We start from the raw sequence: 23219 nt of genomic DNA, 5'->3' as shown, positions 1-23219 counted from the left end.
CTGCATCAGTTATGAAAGTAAAAAAAAATTGTCTGAGCCCTGGCACCTAATTTCTTGAGCCCCAGCAGCTCTTTCATTACAAATTAAGCACTGTCCCTAACTCAAATTGAATATTATAGCTCCTGTTCACCTGCATTATGATTTCTTCATGATACATTATCTAAGGGCCAGATTCTGCCTAGACCTTACTTATGTATGTAGTGGGGGCAGGGGAGACACAAGAAGTCTTCTTCCTCCCACCTTGCATGTGCTGTCTAAAGACCAGACAGAATTGCTGTTCCTATCCCCTCTTGAGGCACAGTGGCAACAAGAGAGTAGGGATCTCTCTGCCTCCTCCCATACCTCCCCACTGTACTAGGCCTAGACTGGACTGGTGCAGCAAAGCAGAGTTTCCCCTGAGGCAATGCAGTGTCGCATCATCCCTTAATAAGAGCAGTGTCCTAAAGGCAACACTTTATTCCAAACTACAGGTCATCCTGGAACGTTTTAAAACAAACGTAACCTAATTTAGCCTTAAGAGTGTAATGAACTGAACTGTATACTTGCATGTAAAATTAGTCTCACATTCAAGTATATTTATATTACATTTTAAAAAACCCTACATTAAAAGAATGTTAAGTTCACAAAAATCAAATACTCCAAAGTTAGGAAATGCCAGAAAAGCCCTTTTGCTCATGTATGATGTGTGACAGGGTCAGGCCAGATGGCTACAAGAGAGTGATTTTTTTTTAAACCGAGTGTTAGGGGAGAGTGTGAATGCAGTCCCCCATTACCACAAATTTTGCAGATTTGGGGAAATCGCAGGGATCAGAACACCCACAGTGCAATGGATGAGCCTCACCCTGGGAAAACCATCTTTGTGATCATGTATCTCCCCTGCCAGGTAAGTATAGAAGGCAGATATATTAGCCCCAGGTTAAGCAGGTCCCTTTTTCCCTGGATAAGGTAACAGGGGTAGTTCCAGAATAATCAGAAATGTACTGGAACCAATTAAGGCAGACAGGTTAATTAGAACACCTGGAGCCAATTAAGAAGCTGCTAGAATCAATTAAGACAGACAGGCAGGCTAATCAGGGCACCTGGTTTAAAAAGGACCTCATTTCAGTCAGTGGGGGCTGCACAAGGAGCTGAGAGAGAGAGAGCATGCTATTGGAGGACTGAGGTGTAAAACACTATCTGGCATGAGAAGGAAGGGCCTTTGGTGAGGACACAGAAAGTGTTGGGAAGAGGTCATGGGGAAGTAGCCCAGGGAGTTGTAGCTATCACACAGGTGTTACATTAAACACTGCACAGCTGTGATCCACAGGGCCCTAGGCTGGAACCCGGAGTAGAAGGTGAGCCTGTGTTCCCACCCACCCATCTCCCCAACTCCCTATTGGATATAGGAGGAGTTGACCTGGACTGTGGGTACCACCAGAGGGGAAGGTCTCTGGCCTGTTCACTGACCCACTCGGTGGACCAGCAGAGACAGCGGGGATTGTTCTCCCTCCTTTTCCCCACGCTGGCCAGTGATGAGGTTAGCTGAGTGAACGGCTGGTTTGAGCCACTAGCAGAAGTGGCCAAACTGAGGGCTGCTGTGAATCTCTGAGGTGAGCAAATCTGCCCGTGGGTGCAGGACCCACCAAGGCAGAGGTGGAACTTTGTCACAGATGATACAGTCTTTAATTACATGAACACACACTGGGTTTTTCCCCCCCACAGGACTCTTCCACGCTGCCAGCAGAGAGAGAATGGAGAATAAAAGGCATTTTCTTTACTGTCACTTCTTGTACCTGACCTCACAGAGATAACTAGAAGTCCACAAGAGCTATTGCAGGAAAAGACCTGCTCAACCCTTGCAGCGCTGCTGTAAAGAAGTTCAGTCGCTCTGTGGAGATGGCACACAAACAGTCTATTTGTCACACAGGTGAATGCTCAGTACAGATGGACTCTTCAAACAATTTTTCTGTCAGCTCTATTGACCATGTGGGAACTGAGATTTGAAGAGGTTTATAGTTTGGGTGAATTTTCAGAAGAAGAGCAAAAAGCACATCCCTGTCATCAATGCAACCTCCTTGCTCCAAAGCATAAGGTGTTAGAGCTACTCAACACACAGTTGTAACAAATTTCTATTATAAATAGGCAAAAAACATTTTTCCTAACTCATTTTTTGAAATGGCTGAATCATTTTTGCTGAAATTCTCTTCCCCTGCCCCCCCCAAAAATTCAGCCTGAAGCAGACATCCTCACCAAAAATCTCAGCTTGAACGGTTTAAGTTTGGCAAAAGTTATAGGGAACTGAAAAAGAGTGGTATTTTGACATGCATACAAATTTTTTTCCATTAATGTCCTGTAACAGAGTAGCTAGAAGAGATCTATGCTACTTTGGTAATTTAGGAAATAACTTATATAGGGAAAAACTGATATGGTTTACTGTTTAATGTAATTCACTAACAAAAAGAAGGGAGCACAATGTAAGAAGAATGAAAACTTTTTCTCCTCTCTTTTCTTATATTTTTCTTTTCTGACAAGACAAATTGGGTAAGGGTTGAAATTATAAAAACATATGCCTCTTATTCTAATCAGTATTGTATCAAGATTAAAAATAAATACTTGAAAATGAAAAATAACTTCTGTTTATATACAAGTATGTTTCTAATTAACAACATGAAAAAAGGAATATAAAAATAATACAGTGAGGTCCTTCCCTTCTATACCACACACTAAAAGATTTGTTTGGGAGCGGATTTGGTTCTTCAGGATTAAAATATAAACCTTGTGTGGGCTCTTAAAATGGGAAGATCAGATTCTTTACTGCTTGCCATATTGTAATAGGTTGAGAACATTTAGTTCCACAATAGTTCTTTTGCATTTATGAAAGACTGATTTGTTTTATGCTTTGAAGGAAATTTAAAAATATCAAAAGGCCAAATCTTCATCTCATTTAAAATGGTAGAGTTCCACTGACTTCCAGGGAGCCACACCAATTAACACCAGCTGATGATTTTTATTTTTGTTAATGATATTGCTTTGGCTTCAATATTATTGATGCAGAACAATCCAGAAAACAAACTGTGTGAGGTAGTGGCTACTGCAGAGACAGCACAAAAATTTGCTTTGCAGATTTTATGAGCATTAGCTAACTATTTATTACTGTTAATTGAATAGTAAATGTATAAAAGATATTTGGAATCTAAGGAGGACAATCTCCATAGGCTTAAATACATTTTAAGGTAAATTAAGTTTTGATTGGAATTTACTTTACAGTGTTGCCTTAAAGCTACCTACATACACTTTTGTATTTTCAGCTCAAATTTACTGTCCTGGATTAGCCATATAATCTAGAATTTGTAGAGTTTATTCTCCATAATTCAGGTACAACCCTTTCATTCAACAAGCATTCCAAACTAACACGTTTAAAACCTGTATGTCATTGATACTTACAAATTTCAAAACCCCTTAGATTAAGAGTTTTAGCATTTGATATCCTCTCATCTTTACATAATCTAACATTCCTTGACACATAAGGAAATGCTAAGCATCACGAAGGTTGAAAACTTAATATTGTCTGTTCTATTTAACTGCCTCAAATTACAAATTGGTTTAAAGCATTAGTTTATGAGTTCTAGGATAAAGTTTTCCACTTAAACCAAGTGTCATCATGTGACCTAAATCTCAACACTCTAGGAGAATATTCCATTGTGTTGGACAGATTGACTGGAAAATAATAGGCCAAATGGAAAGCACTAGCTTCAATTTAGATGTTAGACATAGTATATATGGAAAATCCTTGCCTTTGTTCTTTTCAATGTACAGTTTATTTGAGATTTATCAATCAAACAATTAAGTTATATTAGTTATCTTATTCCTGTTACACTGAATTAACACTTTGTTTTTTCTCTGTCATTCCTTCATTACTGTGGTTAGTGCATAAAACAGGCCACCGTATTAACATTCCCAAACACAAACTGAACAAAGATGGAGATAAAAGGTTGGGAGAACATTAGGTTAGGGGTAAAAACATGAAAGGGATGCTATAATTTTCCCAAAAAATCATTGTAAACCCAGGAAATTCAAAACTAAAAAAAAAAAGTAAAAAATGAAAACATGTATGAGTGTATAGTCAAAGTACCCAAACAACCTTAGCTCTGCTCTATAGCAATATAATCTGATAACCATATGATTAATACATATTAGTGTTTTGAGTCCCAGATAAGATTTTTAAAAGACATTATATCTTTTCACTTTTTTCCTCCTGATATAACTACAGGGGGCTGAGGTAAAATGAAGGATGATACAGTTCTGTGTGGCTGCCTGTGCCACCCCATGTTGTAGGACTGTGATTTAAGTTTTTAAATATTGTTTTAACTTGTAATAACTTGCTGCTATTGATGTAGTTAAAGAATTATTTGTTTACAAATTATGATTTTAAGTTGCTAGTATCCTTTTAAATGGTTCCTCTCCAGCCCCTCAGCATTTATTCTCAAGTATAGAAGATCCATTAACATAGCTTTAGAAACAGGACTGTGATATGCAAAATGTACTCGTTTCCAGAATATCATCAAAGGGCTGAATCCTCCTGTTTAAAAAACAAAACAAAACAAAAACCTATTCATTTAAACAAGGTTAATGTGGAATAAGAACAGGAAAAATTTGGCATAAACATATTACTTTTACTACCAAAGCCATAGTCAGTGCTGATAAAGAATGCATCCAAGAGTACTGAAATCAATAGGACTTGAGATGCATAACTACACAGATGTTTGCCTAATTTGTTTACATTTATTTCCATCTCTTCCACAGGATAACTTACAAGAGGGGAAATTCTTCTGTTTATTCAAAGAATTAATATTAGCATTGGTACCACCAGGATCTGATTTTTATGGTTTTTCCTTCTAATCTTACTTTTTCAGCTTTCTTCACAACTAGATATAATTTGTATACTGATAAAATTTCTTTGGTCGCTTGCCTCAACTAAATAACAATTCCCCAGTGCAATTCCTCAGTGTGAGTGTAATGGGACCTTTTATACCTATAAAGTTACTTATGTTTTTAAGTGCTATCAGGATCAGGGCTCAAGTGCCTGAGTGTCTACATACCATATTTTGTTCAAAACACTATTCAGATTTGTTTGTCTCAGGCTAGCAAGAAAATATATCTGTGTATGTGAAACCCAATCAATGATGGGTGAAGGCTTGTAGAGCTTTTCTATGTAATATAAACTCAAAGCTCACCAGGTTACAGTTATTCCAAAGATCAATAACTTTAATGTATTTACTTCATGTAAATATGAATCCACAGTTATTCTCAACCATAACACTATAGTTTTGACTGTGCCATGACATAATTTCCAATGGCCTTGATAATTCAGAGATACAGTGATTTAAAACCCAGATTTGAGTAATCTTAATTCTAAATCAGCAGGAGAGTGGAGATTATTTTAAACAGACAAGCTTTTGACTCACTTCCCCCAGGTGCTTAGTGGAGTTGCTGAGACCTAATAGTGGGAACATGTGACAAAACCACCACAAATAAGACATAACATGGTTTTGTATAAATCTGTCTACTTTTAAGGCAACTGTATATTGCTAATTAATGTATTATGTATCCAAAAAAAAGTGAAAAATGTTATTTAAATTGCGAAGTCGAGCAGTCAACGTTAAAAAAACTCAGATAAATGGTTGTCCATGCTACCTTAATTCTGCCCCCCTGTGCACTGAATGACGCAGGGGTCCTGTGGAAAAAAATAGTATGTGATCACATAATTAAAGACCATATTATGATGCATGTGCACAAGGAGGCAGAATTAAGGTTGCTAGAGCAACTGTAAACCTCATTTCTTAAATTTCAAGAACTTGACTTTGCAACCCAAGTAATATTCTCTTAAATGTATTTGTATGTAATTTCTAGGGGCTTGTTTATTTTTTTAAATGAAAAAGATAAATTCTATTATGTGCAACTGTAACAATTTCCTCATCATGCATCATCAGAGTTTGAATTTTGAACTTTCACTGCTGTTGCACAGACTGCTATCACTTGATCAATAAAACTACCTACATCACCCAGTAGGAGGAGAAGGCTGCTATGCTAAAATAGGGAAAAACACTGCTGGTACCATATGCTAGGTCCAAGAGATGGTTGGGAGAGCCAGGCATGGGCCTCCCTCTCATGTCTCCTTCCACCTCAGAAGTTTGTTGGGGAAGAGCCTGGCCCCGAGGGGGACCATATGATATTGGGCCAGACTCCCTCAGCCCAACTCTCCCCCACTTGCCACTCCCTGGCATTCTCCATTCAGTATGTGCTGCTGCTGGCATGGGACCAGCTCTTTAGAATACTCACGTCTAGTTATTTTGTTAGGCTGCCAAAATTTTCCTGAGGAATGCAAGTGAAAGAAAGCAAATGGTGATTTTTAACTATTTATAACTCCGCTAAAGCTGATAAGAATTTAATTATACAAAGAAAAGGCACTTCTATGGCCCAAGGTCTTTCTTTCTCCCTGCCAGATTTGAAAGGCCTGCTGCATATATTGAGATGCTAGAGCTTCTAAAAGTGTAAAATGTCATGATCATCTTTTATGAAAGAAAACGTTAGAGAAATTAGATACAGGAATCACTACCAACTCCCCTAAAAAGGGATGTGTATTCCGTAACACTGATGATTTCAGTAATACATTAAATCAGCCTTGCTTTCTAAGACCTATGAACCTCCAAAACATTTTAATTGATTACCTTAAAATCCCACAGCAATTACTTTTTACAGCCATGTATGATGCAATTGCTTTTATTTACAGTGATTTATGATAAATGAAAAATATGCAGTGCCTAGAGAATATAGTAAATGTTTATATGAAGTATTCACTTGGGATTCATAGTACACTACATGGAGACTGGTTTCTTGGTGTTTAGATCATATGGTTCTACTGTATTTACAGTACAGCTGTTTGATATGTAAATAGTATTTTCAAGTTCTCTGTCTTACAATCACAAACAAAAACAACTGAATTTCTTATTAGCTAGACAGTCTTGAGTATTTTAAGTAGCTGCTTACAAGTGAAGTAGATTGACCCTGTAAATAAAAGTGGAATCTTGGTTTTTAAGTAGCAGTATCTTAAACTTTCCTCTCTTCATTGTACTCACAGAAGCAAAAATAAAAAGGCATCTAAATTTTAGTGTCAGATTTGTATTTATTTCAATGGATACTTTAAAAAAAAAAAGACAGAGGGAGACACTCCTCAAGCATTTTAAAATACCCCTGCAATTCTGCCATTCAGAAAAGTTTTGTTTTGTTTTAAATACATCAGTCAAACAAAGAAGAGGCTCTAAATGCCAATGGCTGTTATTCCATGCCTGTGCACTGTTTACCAATGACCTTGCATAGCCACTAGGTGGCAGAATCATACCTCACAAATGTACATACCTCCAGGAGGCAGAACTGAGTGTACTTCACTTTACCCAGACTACATACAAAAACAAAACATCTGGGAGTTACCTGAACTGAGAGTTTGCTCTGATCTCTACAGATGCATCCGCACTACGGAAAAGGCACATTCTTATCATGCTAGCTAACACTTGATGAGGTAAAATCCTACTGAAAACAAGTCAATTTGAGGTTTTTACACATTAACAAGTCAAAGTAAAACTTGGCCTCACATTTGAATAGTATGAATTGGAAAAGTGTGATGATGATAGTTCACTTCATCTCCATTAATAAAAATAAGTTGTTTACACCAAACATGACATGTTTGGCTTCCTCTAGAATGTTATAAGAGTCTATTTCAAGGGATCACCAAGAGTTTGTCTAGACTAAAATAAAAGGTGTTTTTTTTTAAAAAATGTTCAATATGTTTTAACATTCTAGTGTACATAGGGCAGGATGTACTTTAACACGTTGGCCAATTGTGATGAACCTCATAGAGGCCTAGGAGTCACTTTGACCAGCTACAACATGTTAAAAATCATTTTATCCTGGTGAGCTGTAGCTCACGAAAGCTTATGCTCTAATAAATTTGTTAGTCTCTAAGGTGCCACAAGTACTCCTTTTCTTTTTGCTTGTAACAGAGTGTGCTGACTCAGGAGCAAATTCAGCACCCTGTCACTCAAATCCCCACCAGTTTATATTAATTGAGCTCTGATTGAAAGACAGTCAGCAGAGGAGGTCAATTATCTGAATGGAGATACAGCTGAGGGGCTAATTGGGTGGAAATAGCCCTAGGAGGTAGGATTATATAAACAAACAGGAAGGAAATGCTAGGAGACAACGAGTAGAGAGCCTGAAGGAAGGCAGAAGTAGGCCAGGACTGACTGGCAGCTGCTACTAGTATATCCTGCCCCAGAAGCAAGTAGGGAAGCTGGCTACTGATTGTAAATAAACTATAATAAAGCCTGGTGATGGTGAAAAAGACCTGGATTGGTTGTGGTAGGTGACTGAGGTTAGAGAGGGCTCTTGAGACCACAGAGTGACACTCCTGTAGACAAACCCCAAGCTGTGAAAGAGGATGAAACTCTGCTACTACTAGGGTTTTTGTTTGTTTGGGTTTTTTTTTTTTTAACCCCCAAGTACTTATTCATGATCATTTATGAGTTTAAAAAAAAAAGTGGTTTTTTTTGTTTGTTTTTTTTACTCCTGTTGTGCTGAGAGGTAATGGTGACTGCTTGGATCACAAACCTCCGAGAGATTAGGAGTGAAAAGCACTTAAGTGTTTCATATAACTATCTTACAGGGCCATATCTAAAATAAAGCCCAATAGCCTGCCCAGAAATCTACGACCATGTTGGCAGGGAGGGAAGGCAAAACACACAAAAAACTGGAAGAGCTGGCAAGAGAAGGAGCAGCTGAAATCAGTGTGTGATTATACAAGAAGCTTAGGGAGAGGTTTTTGGGACAGGTGCAGGCTGAAAAGAGCATTCTTAGTACTTGTAAGCAAAGGAAGCTGTTTCCTATTATTTGATTCTTTCTGCATTCAGAGACACTGGACTTTGTACATTCTTAACAAACAAACAAAACTGCAAAGAAATACTTATCACCAAATCATAGAATATCAGGGTTGGAAGGGACCCCAGAAGGTCATCTAGTCCAACCCCCTGCTCAAAGCAGGACCAAGTCCCAGTTAAATCATCCTAGCCAGGGCTTTGTCAAGCCTGACCTTAAAAACCTCTAAGGAAGGAGATTCTACCACCTCCCTAGGTAACGCATTCCAGTGTTTCACCACCCTCTTAGTGAAAAAGATTTTCCTAATATCCAATCTAAACCTCCCCCATTGCAACTTGAGACCATTACTCCTCGTTCTGTCATCTGCTACCATTGAGAACAGTCTAGAGCCATCCTCTTTGAAACCCCCTTTCAGGTAGTTGAAAGCAGCTATCAAATCCCCCCTCATTCTTCTCTTCTGCAGACTAAACAATCCCAGCTCCCTCAGCCTCTCCTCATAAGTCATGTGCTCTAGACCCCTAATCATTTTTGTTGCCCTTCGCTGTACTCTTTCCAATTTATCCACATCCTTCTTGTAGTGTGGGGCCCAAAACTGGACACAGTACTCCAGATGAGGCCTCACCAGTGTCGAATAGAGGGGAACGATCACGTCCCTCGATCTGCTCGCTATGTCCCTACTTATACATCCCAAAATGCCATTGGCCTTCTTGGCAACAAGGGCACACTGCTGACTCATATCCAGCTTCTCGTCCACTGTCACCCCTAGGTCCTTTTCCGCAGAACTGCTGCCGAGCCATTCGGTCCCTAGTCTGTAGCGGTGCATTGGATTCTTCCATCCTAAGTGCAGGACCCTGCACTTATCCTTATTGAACCTCATTAGATTTCTTTTGGCCCAATCTTCCAATTTGTCTAGGTCCTTCTGTATCCTATCCCTCCCCTCCAGCGTATCTACCACTCCTCCCAGTTTAGTATCATCCGCAAATTTGCTGAGAGTGCAATCCACACCATCCTCCAGATCATTTATGAAGATATTGAACAAAACGGGCCCCAGGACCGACCCCTGGGGCACTCCACTTGACACCGGCTGCCAACTAGACATGGAGCCATTGATCACTACCCGTTGAGCCCGACAATCTAGCCAGCTTTCTACCCACCTTATAGTGCATTCATCCAGCCCATACTTCCTTAACTTGCTGACAAGAATGCTGTGGGAGACCGTGTCAAAAGCTTTGCTAAAGTCAAGAAACAGTACATCCACTGCTTTCCCTTCATCCACAGAACCAGTAATCTCATCATAAAAGGCGATTAGATTAGTCAGGCATGACCTTCCCTTGGTGAATCCATGCTGACTGTTCCTGATCACTTTCCTCTCCTCTAAGTGCTTCAGGATTGATTCTTTGAGGACCTGCTCCATGATTTTTCCAGGGACTGAGGTGAGGCTGACCGGCCTGTAGTTCCCAGGATCCTCCTTCTTCCCTTTTTTAAAGATGGTTTAAATGCTACTCTCAAACTAAATATTGCTAAAATAGAGCTCCTAATCTTTCACCACCCATCTCATCCCTGCTTCCTCCTCTCTAGATCACAGTGGAAAACACTACCATTCTAATGTCACTCAGGCATCATCGACTCAGACCTTTCTCTTGGTCATCACACCAGGTTATGTCTAAATCTTGCCAGTTGCATATTATTTTTTAAGACATGGTCTTTGTCTATCCACACAGCTAAAATTCTTCTCCAAGCTCTCATCACATCTTAACTGCAACATCCTTTTCTCTGGTCTTGATAAATGCAATCTCGCCCCACTCACAGCCACTCAAAACGTTGCTGCAAAGATCCTTTTGCTAGTCCATCACTGACCACGACACCCCCTGCTCCCTTTTGAATATCTCCACTAGCTACCACTTCTTTCTCCCATCAAACATAAGCTTCTTGTATTCACTTTATTGGCCGTTTACAGTCAATCCCCACTGTACGTATGATCTCTCATTAGCTACTGAGGTTTTCTTCTGATTGACCCATGATGCCAGCCTCCACTGCCCATTTGCTAGATTTTGAGGTTTGCAATATACTTGTTTCCCCCATTAGTTCAGTAGAATCCCATTTATCCTTGCTGACAGTGGCTGGGATTGGGCCATCAGCCCCACGCATTAATGACTGCAATATAGTTGCATGAAAATGTCTAGCTACCAAAAAAGTCAGCAGGCATAACTTAATACTTCAGTGTTGATATTGTTCCAGCAAATTTCTCTTAAGTATGTCTTTCCTGGCTTTTCCAAATTACCGCAATTAATAAAGGTCCATTATTACTTTTCTACGATTTTCCGTAACTCGGCCACAATTATTTGACAATCATCCCACAATTCAAATAAGACCTTACTAGTGACAATTTACAGGGTGCAACAGCTTTCCAAAGTTTACTGATTGGAGTAGAAGCCATTAAAGCAGATTGGAAGGAGATACAAATCAAAGATGACCAATAAAATAAAGCCTCCAAGGGAGAAGACTGTCCCACTGAATTCAAAAGTTAGCTAACACTATGTTTAGTTCTTCCTTTTCACCTATGGTTGGTGGTAAAGATACTGAAAATTACAACAAGGCATCCTAAACCCTGACATAACCCTTGCAGAAACACCTGTACAGATATTTGCATAGCCCCCACAACTATGGTATCTGAGCACTTTTACTCAGATAAGTCCACCCAGATGTGATAACCTATTTTAAACATTAGGCCCTGAGTGCTATAAGAAGCTGTACTTTATGGAGGTTGGGTTGTGGTTTTTTTGTATCTTTTTGTTAGTAGATTAATAATAGATTTCTGATACATTAAGTTTATATTGCAGGTGGGGCTGATCACACCACCTATTTAGGTTACCTGACCCGCACCATTATAAGACTCGGTTTTCAGCTCCTTGTAACTTTGCTAGACTTTAACCATTTGGGTTGAAATGTTACACCTGCCTCATGCTGAGTATCTGTGGAAAATTTTCAGCCAAAATAGTTCATCTGTTTCTGAGAATGACGCTAGGACAAAATACATTGTTTTGCCCATGCTAACAAATTCTGGTAACCTTTTCTTTGGAAATCTCTAGTGACTCCATGCTTGGAAGAGGGACTTGAAAATTAGCAGCGGGTGTCTTTGTGTCAGAGATGTCTCTGGCGCCATCCCTATGAAAATCTACCCAAACGTAGCCAGTTATAAGCCTCCGAGGGAAAAAACTGCGGTTCACACATACTAAAGTGGAGACTTCAGAGATTTTAAGATGTCAAAATCTAAGATTCTATACTTACTGAGCATGGTCAAGCATCTCCTACCTCCTAGTGCTAACTATACAGAGCATGTTACAACCCCACAGAGCAATTGAGCATGCTCCATTCCCTCATAACTCCTACATGTAGGCAGCACCAATTCAAATGTTTTGGAGGAGGTGAGGTGAGGGGGGATTCCTGTCCCCACACACACCTCCTTCGTCCCACGTTTCCCTCAACCTGGGATTCTGCCCTCTCTCTTTGTATTGCATGAGCCAGTGCTGCCGTGGTTGAGTTCTCAGCAGACTCCCATGTGTTCTGTTGTGCAGGGGCTAACTCCATGTGTTCCAGATCACACCATCATTTGGCCAAGCTGCCCCTCCCTACATATGGGGGAACACCCAGATCAAATTTTGACTCCCAGATCTCTTTCTTGAGTGATATCAGCTAATTTAGACAATTTCATATGTATCACTGGGATTATGTTTTCCAGTGTGCATTACTTTGCATTTATGAAATTGAATGTCATGTGCCCTTTTCTGGCTCAGTCACCCAGGTTTGTGAGATCCCTTTGTAACTCTTTGCAGTCAACCTTGGACTTAGCCATCTTGAGTAACTGAGTATTTGCAAACTCTGCCACTTCACTGTTAACCCCTTTTTCCAGATCATCTATAAATATGTTGTACAGGTCCCAGAACAGATCCTTGGGGGACCCCACTATTTATCTCTTTCCATTGGGAAAACTGACCATTTATTTTGTATCCTTTAACTAGTTACTGATCCACGAGAGGACCTTCCCTCTGATCTCATCACTGCTTAGTAGGATTAAGAGCCATTGGTGAGGGACAATGGCAAAGGCTTTCTGAAAATCCAGGTACACTATCAACTAGATCACCTTGTCCACATGCATATTGACCCCCTCAAAGAATTTTAATGGATTGGTGAGGCATGATTTCCTTTACAAAAGCCATGGGGAAGAGTCAACAACATATCATGTTAGTCTATGTGTCTGATAATTCTGTTCTTTACTATAGTTTCAACCAATTGGCCTGGTACTGAAGTTAGGCCTACTGGCCAGTAAAATTGCCAGGATCACATCTGGAGCATTTTTTAAAAATCAGCATTACATTAGCCACATTCCAGCCATTTCGTATGGAGGCTAACGTAAGGGATAAGTTACATACCATAGTTAGTAGTTCTGAAATTTCATATTTGAGTTCCTTCAGAATACTTGGGTGAATACCATCTGATCCTGGTGACTTATTACTATTTCAAAACCTTCTCTATTGACATCTTACTATGGGACAGTTCCTCAAGTGTGTCACCTAAAAAGTCTGGCTCAGGTGTAGAAAACTCCCTCACCATCCTCTGCAGTGAAGACAATGCAATGAATTCATTTAACTTCTCCACAATGTCCTTGTCTTCCTTGAGTGCTCCTTATCACCTTGATTATCCAGTGGCCCTACTAATTGTTTGGCAGGTTTCCTGCTTCTGATATACTTAAAACTGTTGCTGTTTGTTTTTGTGTCTTTTGGTAGTTGCTCTTCAAATTCTTTTGTATTTTTTTTGTTGTTTTTTTCTTTTTTTGGTGAGGGGGGCATGCATAGGAAAAGGAGCTTGGTAAGACTGGACTGGAGTGATGGTGAGTGGGACTGGGAGTAGATGTTGGGAATGAAAGCCAGTGACGGAGTTGGGTGAGAGGACTAGGAGCCAAATGACTGGTGGAAGGTGTGCTGAGATCATCTGAGAAGCAAGGGAGAAACAGAAGACTAGAAGAAGGAGACAGACAGGAGATAGGACTTGGAGCTAATAGGGAAGGTTGGAAGGACTCAGAGCAGACAAGGAGGCCAGGAGGGGGAAACCTGGGACTAGCTGACCAATGAGGCAAACTGAGATGAGAAGCCTGAGGAGTGGAGACTGGGATTAGCTAGGTGAGGAGAATGGGCCTGCGATGAGGAGATGGGTGGGGAGGAGATAGGATTGAGACAGGGACATATTAGGGGGAAATGGGCAGATGAGTGTGAGCCACAGAGTCTGGAATGGAACCCAGGACTCCCGAGTCTCACCATTACCAGACTGTTAGCAACTATCTATGAACCCATAGGTAAAGTGTCTCTCATTCCCCTGTAATGATGAACCACATAGATGACAACCTACTACTGCTATAATTTACTCCTTTAGTAATTGGTGGTGAATCTAAAGTTTCTAACGTTGCTGATGTCCATGTGGGTCTCATTACAATGCCATATGATGGAATTTGTTTTTTCAGTTTGCTTTTTTTAAGCAGCTAGGAATTCACACACACACACACACACACACACACACACTAAGGTTGCAAAATCAAGCACTCAATTTCGGAAATACCAGAATTAAGATTACATACTATTTTTCTATCAGGAAAGGCACAGGAAATTAAAGGCTGCACGGTAATGAATGTGCACAAAGAGGACATGAAAACATTGATATGTTCTACTGTAGTTAAACATTTCATCAGACATTCAGACCGGCAATAATCGCCCCCTTTATAAAATAAATTGTTATAAAAGAAATAAACATTGTCATGAAGGAAGCCATTTGCTCAGCAAGAATCATCTCATACCATTGCTGTGAAACTGCAACTCTCAGTCTAACAAAAACAAGGACAAGATCAGGGCTGATGTGTGTTACTTTCCTAACATTCCTTGTGGGTAGCAGTTACTACCTAACAAAACAGAGATTGGAATCTAGGATATGCAAAATCTCTGAGCTCAAGAAGTTCAACCACCACATCCTCAGTAGTTGCTATTCTGCAGTTTCCTTCTTTTGGGACTGGCAATCTACCTGAAAGGTATTCATTTTTAGCATTTTTTTTAGCCATCAAAAAATTTCAAATGCTGCAAGCACCAGAGCTACGGATAAGGAGGCATGAAGCCCATGTCACTCTGGTTGGGATATGGATTGTCCTATCTGCTGATTTCTGCAATCCCTGTGTTTGTATGGGACTCTCTCCCAGCCATGCACTACATTTTAGAGTGCTTTCTGTTGAACAGTAATGCTTTTATTTTGGGGGGAATAAAACTTTCATCTCTATCGTCTTGATTAATCTTTTTCTATTGATTATTTCTTCCAATAATTATTATCTAAAAATGTATTTACACAATAATCACTTGCAGCTGCAGGATTTGGCCCTAGTTGGCTCAAAATTCAGGAATACATTGAGGGCAGGAAGCAAAGGTGGTGTGCAGAAGGATTCTGCAGCCCCATGTATACCCCAAAATCAACCTCTCCAGCACAACAGGGCAGGGGAAGGGTTGTAAGTGTACAGAGGAAGTGAGAGAACTAGACTGAAACACGAAGAGGAAACCTCTCAGTGTACCAGTTGAGGAGTGGGAAATCCCCAGCCCAGGGAGTGGAAGGGGGAGCTTCTCTCCTTTTAGTATAGCATGAGTAGCTGCACTCCCTCTGCATTTGCTTACTTTAGTCCCTTGCCCTATGGAGCCATAAACTACTTCTAGACCACCAACTCTTATTAGGGATACAGCCTATATCAGTGTAGCCGCAGATATGGAGCACAAGGGCAACCTATTCTGCTCTTGAATTGGGGATGGAGTTGGAAGTTTCTTTCCTCATAAAGATGCCTTCCAGCACTTTTATTTAGGTGTTGCAAGGGAAAACCAGATTTCATCCCAATCTCTTCACCTCCTCTTCTGTCATTTTCCATTTTTAGTTTAAATTACCCCAGAGCAAAAATAAATGGTTCTTCTAGAAAGTCTTTCACACTGTCCATTGTCTTCACTCAGTGTCAACCCTGCTGATGTAATTTCTTTCTATTAATACTTATTTTTTAAAACTTTAGAACAGAGAGCGAGAGAAAGCAGAAATCATAGGTTACATTTTAAAAGAATCATAGAATATCAGGGTTGTAAGGGACCTCAGGAGGTCATCTAGTCCAACCGCCTGCTCAAAGCGGGACCAATCCCAAACCAAATCATCCCATCCAGGGCTTTGTCAAGCCTGACCTTAAAAACTTCTAAGGAAGGAGATTCCACCACCTCTGTAGGTATTGCATTCCAGTGTTTCACCACCCTCCTAGTGAAAATGTTTTTCCAAATTCCAGCCTAAACCTCCCCCACTGCAACTTGAGACCATTACTCCTCGTTCTGTTATCTGCTACCACTGAGAACAGTCTAGATCCATCCTCCTTGGAACCCCCTTTCAGGTAGTTGAAAGCAGCTATCAAATCCCACCTCATTCTTCTCTTCTGCTGACTAAATAATCCCAGTTCCCTCGGCTTCTCCTCATAAGTCATGTGTTCCAGTCCCCTAATCATTTTTGTTGCCCTCCGCTGGACGCTTTCCAATTTTTCCACATCCTTCTTGTAGTGTGGGGCCGAAAACTGGACACAGTACTCCAGATGAGGCCTCACCAATGTCAAATAGAGGGGAATGATCACATCCCTCTATCTGCTGGCAATGCTCCTACTTAAACATCCCAAAATGCGGTTAGTCTTCTTGGCAACAACGGCACACTGTTGACTCATATCCAGCTTCTCGTCCACTGTAACCCCTAGGTCCTTTTCTGCAGAACTGCTGCCTAGCCATTCGGTCCCTAATCTGTAGTGGTGCATGGGATTCTTCAGTCTTATGTGCAGAACTCTGCACTTGTCTTTGTGGAACCTCATCAGATTTCTTTTGGCACAATTTTCTAATTTGTCTAGGGCCCTCTGTACCCTATCCCTACCCTCCCAGATTAGTGTCATCTGCAAACTTGTTGAGGGTGCAATCCACACCATCCTCCAGATCATTAATGAAGGATACTGAACAAAACCGGCCCAAGGACCGAGCCTTGGGGCATTACGCTTGATACTGGCTGCCAACTAGACATGGAGCCATTGATCACTACCCGTTGAGCCCAACAATCTAGCCAGCTTTCTATCCACCTTATAGTCCATTCATCCAGCCCATACTACTTTAACTTACTGGCAAGAATACTGTGGGACACTGTGTCAAAAGCTTTGCTAAAGTCAAGGAACAATATGTCCACTGTTTTCCCCTCATCCCCAGAGCCAGTTATCTCGTCATAGAAGGCAATTAGATTAGTCAGGCATGACTTGCCCTTGGTGAATCCATGCTGACTGTTCCTGATCACTTTTCTCTCCTCTAAGTACTTCAGAATTGATTCCTTGAGGACCTGCTCCATGATTTTTCCAGGGACTGAGGTGAGGCTGACTGGCCTGTAGTTCCCCAGATCCTCCTCCTTCCCTTTTTTTAAAGATGGACACTATATTAGCCTTTTTCCAGTCTTCCTGGACCTCCCCCGATCGCCGTGAGTTTTCAAAGAAAATGGCCAGTGGCTCTGCAATCACATCCGCCAACTCTTTTAGCACTCTCGGATGCAGCGCATCCGGCCCCATGGACTTGTGCTCATCCAGCTTTTCTGATTAGTCCTGAACCACTTCTTTCTCCATAGAGGGCTGGTCACCTCCTCCCCATGCTGTGCTGCCCAGTGCAGCAGTCTGGAAGCTGACCTTGTTCGTGAAGACAGAGGGAAAAAAAAAAAAAAAAAAAAAAAAAAAAAGTATTGAGTACATTAGCTTTTTCCCCCCCACATCCTCTGTCACTAGGTTGCCTCCCTCATTCAGTAAGGGGCCCACACTTTCCTTCACTTTCTTTTTGTTGCTAACATACCTGAAGAAACCCTTCTTGTTATTCTTAACATCTCTTGTTACTCTTAACAAGAGTCATTTGTAGGAGCCCATGGTCCACCTTATGAGCGTGACTCACATCTCAGCCAACAGGATTTAAGAAGCTCACTTTAGTGCAATGAATTCTCAAAAATGTTCAGTCACCCAGTTTAAGCTTTTCTGATTACTTTCCTAAGAAACATGCCAATCTCCATTTCACACACAAAATTTCAATACACTCTACACTTCTCACAAATGACAGGACTGAGAATTAATGCTTTTTACATATCAAAAGGCTTTTTTTAAAAAAAAATAAGACAGACTTAAGGGGAACTGGATCGCTCAGATGATTGAGCTAATAGCTCAGACCTTTGGCGAGGTTTTTCATAGGAGTGGGTGGGTGAGATTCTGTGGCCTGCGCTGTGCAGGAGGTTGGACTAGATGATCAGAATGGTCCCTTCTGACCTTAGTATCTATGAATCTATGATTGGTAATTGGTAAGGCCCTACCAAATTCACGGCCATGAAAAAGATATCACAGACCATGAAATCTAATCTTCCCACTGAACTCTGGTCTTCTATGTACTTTTACGCTATACTATACAGATTTCATGGGGGAGACAAGTGTTTCTGAAATTGGGGGGCCCAACCCAAAGGGAGTCATGGTGGGGATTCAAGGTTATCGTGGAGGGGTTGTAGTATTGCCTCCCTTAATTCTGTGCTATGTTCAGAGCTGGATGGCCAGAGAGCGGTGGCTGCTGGCCAGGTGCCCCACCAGCAGCAGAGCAGAAGTAAAAGGTAGCAACAACATAACATGCCACCCTTACCTTTGTGCTTCTGCTGGCAGTGGCTCTGCCTTCAGAGCTGGGTGGCCAGAGAGCAGCAGCTGCTAGCTGTGAGCCCAGCTCTGAAGGCAGTGCCACTGCCAACAGCAGCACAAAAGTAAGGGAGGCAATACCGTTAACCCGCTATAATAACTGTGCGATCCCCACCCAACTACTCCCTTCAGTTGCAACACCATGAAATTTCAGATTTAGATATCTGAAATGATTAAATTTACAATTTTTAAAACCCTATGACCGTGAAATTGACCAAAATGGAGCATGAATTTGGTAGGGCCCTAGTAATTGGATATGGATTCTTCTTTAAATCTACACAATTCAGAGTCAAATTTGACTCATGTTAGCAGTTGACACATTTGGCAGTCTCAGCAGAAAGGCCAAGCCCTAATAAATAGGTATGGAAACCTTCCTCACTTCTAAGGATGGCCTCTCAGTAATACAGTTGATGCATATTAGTAATATCCTGGCATGGACCCTAATTCTCCATTGCCATGCACTTTGTGGGCAGAGAGCCATGCATGGCATATACTCAAGTTCTGGCATGTAGGTTACTCCATTCTACTTGCCCAAGCAGTGCCTCACTGTCTACACAGCTATTTATACCCATGTTAGCTGGGGTGCAGAGTCTCTGCTCTATACCCCACTATAAGTGTAAACGTGCCCTTAGCTTCACTTCTCACTTTGCATTGGCCTGGTGTCTGGCAAATGTCACAGGTTGCATTATAGCCTTCATTTTGCAAGGTATAAAGAATAGTATGAAATAAATCATTTCTTCAGCACTTTAGATTGAAAACATTGAGCCCTGTAGGAAGTCAAATTTGAATGATTAATGTTCTGCAATTTAAAAAGCACTATGAACAATTATTCCTAAAGAACATCATTCTTTGACTACAAGCACCAAAGTGAAGACAGATTATACTGGTTCTAATATAATAAATGCTCAATATAGCAGCTCATATAGTTATATAATTTTGAATTGAAAAGGTTATATTTTGAATTGGAAATATGACCTTACATTTATAACCAACAATATTGGACAGCAACTTCACCCTGCTCTTCCCGCAAGAGAATGCTTTTTTTTTCTTTTTGTAGAGTATTAAACAAATGTCAAGGTTAGCTAAACTCCCATCCAAAACTAATCCTAATCCCATTTAAAACACAGGGGTTTGGTAAGTATTTTATGCTAGGTCTCTGCATGCACAGGCATGAGTAAATTGTTTAAGACCATGCATTTGTTTAAATAGATGGTATCTATACCACGTTACATTCTGTTGTGAGATAACTTCTTTTCTATGAATTCAAATAAATAGCTAGTATTTAAACTTTTTAAGACAGCTAATCAGAAAAAAAATTTCATCTGTGTAACACTGAAGTTATACAAATGAAACAGAAGTTGGAATGTAGCCATTAAGATTCATTATACACAACTGCCAGAGTTAACGAGTTCAAGCCCTGTCCCTAGCTTGCATCCTAAACAATGTATCTATGACCCAAGGAAATCTTGTTTTGGCTGAAGGAAATTCTTCCTACTCCAAAAACTGCAGAGAAATTCCACAGCCATGACGGCCGCCTCAGCTCTGCAATAGTCTATGGGACACAATGGCCCCACTATACCCTGCTTTCCAGCTACCCACAGGGGTTCACAGGGAGCCTCTGAAAAATCCAAGTTCTATAGTAGAACAGTACAGCAGATGCATTATTCAGGCTCCTCAAATCCGGCATCAAATGGAACCCCATTAGTTCCAGTCCTCTCAGTTGGTACTATACCAATTTAGAGACCTTTGAGAACCCTGGCTGTAATCAACATTGACCCAAAGCTATTCACCTAAGAAGGGTTCAGAAACAAATTTATTTTCGTTGAAGCTGAAAAGTCTATCCTATGTGCAAGAATAGGAATTTTTCTTCCTGGAATGTATCCAGTTATAAGCGTTTCATTGTAATTATGATTTGGATGAGGTTTGCATTAAGGAAGATGCATGCTACCAAATATTTTTTTAAAACCTAATCTTTAATCATGGAACATTGACCAGTTTGTTAATAGACCAATGACCAAGAAGGTGTTTTTTCACACAGCTCAAATTTGAGCTGATAATTTTTGGAAGGAGTTCACTGATAAAAGCTCAGAGACCAAAGGGATTAAAACCCACATACTCTATAATATAGCTGCCCTTTCTAAGTAACTAGGTTACCACCTAGTATCAATAGAGTGGTTGGGAACATGTCAAAAAATTTGTGAGATTTACTCAGGGGCCACCTAGAAAAAAAAAAGAGTAGTTTGCTGAGAGTAGAGTAAAACCTGGCGATGTCACACTAATGAAATGGAAAGCTACTGCAAACTATTGAATGCTGTGAATTAACATAGAAAAAACCCAACACACTAATAAATGAAGATGTACTGCATCATAATATATACTTTGGACCGAGCCTTGTTCTCATTTAATGCAATGGGAGTTTACTCACTGACTTCAATAGGAGCTGGACTGAGCCCTCGGCTCATTTCTCTCCACAGTTGTAGTCATTAGAATTATTTATGGCAATACTTCATAACTTGCTAGTAAATGTACTGCAATATATTTTATAAACAATAATCAAGTCTTATTAATGCAAAACCTCACCATAACACTAAACCATTATATATTTGTGGAGAAGTGGCCACCATTTTTCTGGGCAAATTATATAGCGTGCAGTGTAGTGAAGTGCAGATGAGTGAGGATCTAATTGTGTATCATTTTTAAAGAGTTATCACAACTGATAAAGAAAACAGTTAGATTCTGGGGTGAGATCTCAGCATTCATCATATTCCATTCCCCTTTTGTGACCCAAGTTGCTCCTGGGCTCAGATCAAACCACTACTGAGTCCTCAGGGGCTAAGAAACAAAAAGGTGTTTTTGTATGACTCATCCCTTTTAGGCAGGGGACCACCTGCAGCTACCAAGGTGACAACTGGAGGTATGCTCTCCTTCCCCATCAGCCCACACTGAGCTGAGCTCTTCCCTTTTAACCCCTTTATCCAAGCATGACATCTATTGCAACTATAGTGGAGTGGAGCTGACTGAGCCCACTGGAGCGTATTCACTCTTTCCCAGTCAATGTGGGATTTGTATATCCCCATTGCCTCCTCTCACAATAAAAAGGGAGCCTTAGATCTATCTGAAGAGTAGGGCCCTTCTTCTACAAGAGTAACACTCTTTCTGAACAAGAGAGGTTCAGACACCTCCATTACATTTCTGGGACACCCAGGCAGGACTGTCTACTGGGTTAGGACCTACATGGAGGAGAGTAGATGAGCTAGGCAGGCAATGGGCAAGCCCAGCTGGGTGAGGATAGGATGGGAGCGAATCAGGGGAATGCATTTCATCTACCAACTGATGACGTGGAGTTTAAAAGATAAAAGGAAATCTAGCCTGGGACAGCATTAACCTTTCTGTGCCCCTTCCCCCCCCCATTAAGATGGGAATCTCATGGGCAGATGCAACTGGGAATGAAACTGATAGCACAGCTCTATTAGAGCCACATTGCCAGGGAGCCAGGGGCTGGTAGGACGCCCCACAGTCAGAGGCAGGAGGGTTCCAAACAGGTCGCTGTTGCCCAAAATCAAAGCAGATCCCAGAAGATCTAGGAGGTTCTCCTTAGCAGGACACCCAGAAGAAACTATGGAGGACAAGCTTGTGGAGATTTCCTTCCCCACACCTTTTACTATGGGTTTTAACTATAGGAGGAGACAGGGCATTAGCCCTGTCATTCTAGCTGTGACAATCTGCCAGTGAAGTCAGGGTGAGTAGAGTCCGGCTCTGGCTCTACATTTGGAAGTTTCAAGCTCTTCATAGCAATACCAGGCAAGCTCCTAGTCAGGAGGATTGCATGGAAATAGATTAAATAATGTAAGTATGCCTTTTGTAAGAGATTTCACAGATCTCATTTGAACAGATTCTTATGCTGCTAAATGTAATGATTTTTACTGGGTATTGGCACTGTATATCTAAGATGACCTCACAGGTGGTGTTTTCAATTATTTTTAAAAATTAGATATTTCCTGGTGTCAGCAAGATCGCCGATTACCATCTTAATAATCACAGGCATTCGAATGTCAGGCATTTGATTCCAGCTGCTATGATCTTTTGTACAACTGTGAGCAACATTCCCCTGGAAAGGGTATGGTGATTTCAAAAAGGACATGCCTCTTCAGGGAGGACTTGGTGACTTGTGTGAAACCAACACACTTTAACCAGACCTCAAGGAGGATGCTACATGGAAGAGCTATTCATCAGTGTCCAGACTGTATGTACAGCTATGCAAAGATCTGGTGGAAGTGGTACTAGATAACATTAAATTTCTCTCTAGTTCCCACTCAGCACAGATTAATCCAGTGACTTGCCTGGAAAGGCAAGCAACCAAGGACATAACTGATGAATGAGCACTAAACAAATAATTAAGTAGCATGTAACTTTTCTCCATAGTAAGTGGCACACAACAGAAAACCTGCATTTGAATCAGATGACCTGTTAAAGACAGATTGTGCCCTCTACAGCATCTTGTCTATGAATATGGGTAGATGTCTTGCAC

The 23219-nt window shown here is 40.8% G+C and overlaps 1 protein-coding gene, 1 long non-coding RNA gene and 1 pseudogene across 4 annotated transcripts in view; 1 reads left to right on the top strand and 2 right to left on the bottom strand.

Annotated features, from left to right (window-relative positions):
* KLHL32 (kelch like family member 32) overlaps positions 1 to 23219 on the bottom strand; it is a 195435-nt gene that overhangs the window by 148779 nt on the left and 23437 nt on the right. The gene's annotated exons all lie outside the window — the stretch shown is intronic.
* LOC119854133 lies at positions 742 to 891 on the bottom strand (annotated as a pseudogene).
* On the top strand, positions 1126 to 5483 carry LOC122459293. The gene is made up of 3 exons (XR_006279877.1): positions 1126 to 1201; positions 1702 to 1906; positions 4783 to 5483. It is a non-coding gene; the product is annotated as an uncharacterized LOC122459293 (long non-coding RNA).

Source organism: Dermochelys coriacea, chromosome 3, assembly GCF_009764565.3.
Source record: "Dermochelys coriacea isolate rDerCor1 chromosome 3, rDerCor1.pri.v4, whole genome shotgun sequence".
NCBI classification, from domain to species: Eukaryota; Metazoa; Chordata; order Testudines; family Dermochelyidae; genus Dermochelys; species Dermochelys coriacea.
This window is presented reverse-complemented; position numbering and strand designations above follow the sequence as displayed.